Source organism: Rhinopithecus bieti, unplaced genomic scaffold, assembly GCF_001698545.2.
Source record: "Rhinopithecus bieti isolate Rb0 unplaced genomic scaffold, ASM169854v2 scaffold_35595, whole genome shotgun sequence".
NCBI classification, from domain to species: domain Eukaryota; kingdom Metazoa; phylum Chordata; class Mammalia; order Primates; family Cercopithecidae; genus Rhinopithecus; species Rhinopithecus bieti.
Genome location: NW_016815333.1, coordinates 323,124 through 326,969, shown reverse-complemented (window position 1 = coordinate 326,969; position 3,846 = coordinate 323,124). Strand labels below are relative to the sequence as shown.

Here is a 3,846-nt window from a genome sequence, read left to right as displayed (position 1 = left end):
CTCAGCCTCCTGAATAGCTGGGATTACAGGCACATACCATCACGCTCAGCTAATTTTTGTATTTTTAGTAGAGATGAGGTTTCGCCATGTTGGCCAGGGTGGTCTCAAACTACTGACCTCAGATGATCCACCCACCTTGGCCTCCCAAAGTGTTGGGATTACAGGCGTGAGCCACTGTGCCCAGTCAGATTAATGACTTTAGATCTTTCTTCTTTTCTAATATAAGTATTTAATGTTACAAGGTTTCCTCTAAGCATAGCTGTACCTATATCCCACACATTTTTATATATTGTATTTTCATTTAATTTAAGATATCTCAAATATCATTTGTAATTTTTTTCATTGCTACATGGGTTATTTCAAAGTCTATTGTTTAGTTTCCAAATATTTGAGAGATTTTCCAGTTGTATTTATGCTACCAATTTGGCACATAATTCCACTGTGATCAGAAAACATACTTTCATTTCTTTCTTTCAAATTTATTGAGACATACTATGGCCTAGAATATGACCTTCTTTCATCTATTTTCCATGTGCACTTGAATGCATATTGTGGTGTTCTATTTTTTTCACATGAAAGTTTTAGTTTATTAATCTTCTCATGAAAAATCCATGATGGCTGCAGAAAACATCGTTGCAGCATCTTTACTCCTTCAGCTTTTTGCCAGCACCAGCATTGGCCTTTGCGGTCCCCTGACTTTCTTCGTTCTGTTCTTGCCTTCCTTTAATTGCTTTCTTGAGGTCTTTTTCTTCTCATACAAGCCATGTCTTGCAAGTCTATGTCTGGGTCCATTTTTCTTTGCATAATCCAAGGAATTGTAAATCATGCCAAAGCCAGTTGTCTTGCCACCACCAAAATGAGTTCTGAATCCAAATACAAAGATGACATCCAGTGTGGTCTTGCACATTTTGGCGAGTTTTTCCCAAATTTCCGTCTTAGGTACTGTTGCCTTCAGGGTATGAAGGACATCAATCATCATTTGTTTCCTCTGAAGTAGTTGGCTGGTCATGAACTTTCTAATTCAGATAGTTACTGTGTCATTCATGATGGTAGTCAATCCTTAGACGGCCAGGAATGAAAAGAGTGCTGTTTTGTGGTGGAGTGTTATGTAAATGCCAATTAGGGCATGTGGGTTGACAGTGTTGTTCAAACCTTAAATATCCTTACAATAGAGGAGTTATTAATAAGTTATTTTAGGCAGTTAGTGAGGGTAAAAGGGTTCTTGGTAGCATTTTCCTTTAATAAAAGCAGCCCCAAAACACTTCTTTTCTAACAGAAAACAGCCTGAAAAGTCAAGCTGCAAGCAAGCTGGAAGCTTGCATATGTAAATGCCAGCAGCTGTACCTGGAATCCAAGTACATTCCAACATGTAGACTTCTCCCTCCCTTTTCTTTGTTACCACATGTATGGGTGTCATGGCACCAACCAGGTAAAGCCACGTGTGCAGGTGTCACAGCGACAGCCAGGTAGAAGCCACATTTGCATAATGAAAGATTAGGGTGGGAGGGCCAGTTCCTTTGTGGACTACGTAAATGGCACACCTGGTTACATGAGTCCCTGGGCCCTATATATATCAGTCACCACCTTTTCAAGCCTCTCTACAAAATCGATCAAATCCCACCCCCAACCTGGAAACTCTCCCTTGGGCAACCCACTTTCTCAGCATGAGGAAGATTTCTCTCTCTGTCTTCTTTTTTGTCTATTAAACTTTCCGCTCCTAAACTCCTCATGTGTGTTCGTGTCCTTAATCTTCTTGGTGGGAGACATTGAACCCTGGGTATTTACCTCAGACAATGGAGCTGCTTCACTTATTGATTTTTTATGTATTTTTTTTTTATAATTGCTTAGATTGGAGTGTTGAAATCTGCAACTGTGATGGAGAATTGACTCACTTATCCTTTTGGTTCTCTCGGTGTTTGCTTCATGTAGAGACGTTCCTCAGTGATACTGTAGGTTTGGTTCCACACACTGTAATAAAGCAAATCACATAAAAGTTTTGGTCCCCCAGTGCAAACAAAGTTATGTTTACACTATACTGTAGTCTAGTGTGTGCAACAGTATTATGTCTTTATAAACTATGTACATATGTTCAAAATACTTTACTGCCAAAAAGTTTTGACAGAGAGACACAAAGTGAGTACAAGCTGTTGGAAAAATGGTGCTGATACACTTACTCAACACAGGGTTGTCACAATTTGTAAAAAATACAAAATCTGTGAAGTACAATTAAGTAAAACACAATAAAATGAGGTATGCCTATCTTTTGAAACCTTTCATTAGGAGCATACAAATTTAAAATTGTTGTATTTTCTTGGTAAATTAAATCTTTATAAAATGTGCCACTTGATTCATGGTAATATTCATTGTTCTCTCTTTCACTTTGTGTGACACTAATGTAGCTACTCCAGTTGTCTTTTCATTCATTTTTCCTGAATATGTCTTTATTCATCCTTTTATGTTTAACCTCTGTGTTTTTGTAGTTAATGTCAGTTTCTTGTAGTTAGCATACTTTTGGATCTTGATTTTTTAATCCAGCTTAATGAATCTCTGTCTTTTAATTTGAGTGTTTTGATAATTGATACTTAATGTAATTATTGATATGGTTGAGTTTAAATCTATCATCATTATGTTTCTAAATATCTCATCTGTTCTTTTCTCCTTTTTTTTTTTTTTTGAGATGGAGTCTTGCTCGTTGTCCAGGCTGGAGTGCAGTGGCGTGATCTCGGCTCACTGCAAGCTCCGTCTCCTGGGTTCACACCATTCTCCTGCCTCAGCCTCCCGAGTAGCTGGGACTACAGGTGCCCACCACCACGCCCAGCTAATTTTCTGTATCTTTATAGAGACGGGGTTTCACCTTTTTAGCTAGGATAGTCTCGATCTCCTGACCTTGTGATCCGCCAGCCTCAGCCTCCCAAAGTGCTGGGATTACAGGTATGAGCCACTGTGCCTGGCTCTTTTCTCCTTTTTTTGCTTTTGCTTTGCTTTGGATTATTTGAGTTTTATTTACAAGATAATTTTATGTCAACATTGGTTCGTTAGTTATATCCCTCTTTATTTTTTTTAAGTGGTTGCTCTAGGGTTTACAATATGTATCTTTTTTTTTTTTTTTTTTTGAGACAGGATCTCACCCTGTTGCCCAGGATGGAGTACAGTGGCATGATCTTGGCTCACCGCAACCTCTGCCTTCTGGGTTCAAGAGATTCTCCTGCCTCAGCCTCCTGAGTAGCTGGGATTACAGATGCATGCCACCATGCCCAGCTAATTTTTGTATTTTTAGTAGAGACAGGGTTTTGCCATGTTGGCCAGGCTGGTCTCAAACCTCAGGTGATCTACCCACCTCAGTTTCCCAAAGTTCTGGGATTACAGGCATAAGCCAACACGCCTGCCCTACAATATACATCTTTAACTTACCATAGTCAGCCTCCAGCTAATATTATATTACTTCACATATGCTGAAATAATCTTTCAACAGCATATTACCATTTCTTCTTTATCTCCTGTATAATTGTTGTCATGTATTTCACTTCTGCATATATCATAACTCTCAAATATATTGGTTTTGAAAGACATCAAAAATAAGAAAAAAGCCTGATATGTATTCAGATATTTGCCATATCTCATGCTATTTATTCCTTTGTTTATATCCAAGTTTCTATGTAGAATCATGTTGCTTTTATCCAAATAACTGTTTTAAACATTGTTTGTAGTGAAAATATGCTGGTAGTTAATTACTGCAGCCTTTGCGTATCTGAAAATTCCTTATTTGACCTTCAGTTTTGAAAGGCGTTTCTTATAATGCTCTCCATTATCTTCTGGCTTGTATTTTTTTTTTTTTTTTTTTTTTTT

At 37.9% G+C, this 3,846-nt stretch overlaps 1 pseudogene; it reads right to left on the bottom strand.

Moving 5' to 3' along the window:
* Nucleotides 1–652: 652 nt before the first annotated feature.
* LOC108515922 (40S ribosomal protein S24 pseudogene) lies at nucleotides 653–1,045 on the bottom strand (annotated as a pseudogene).
* Nucleotides 1,046–3,846: the final 2,801 nt, after the last annotated feature.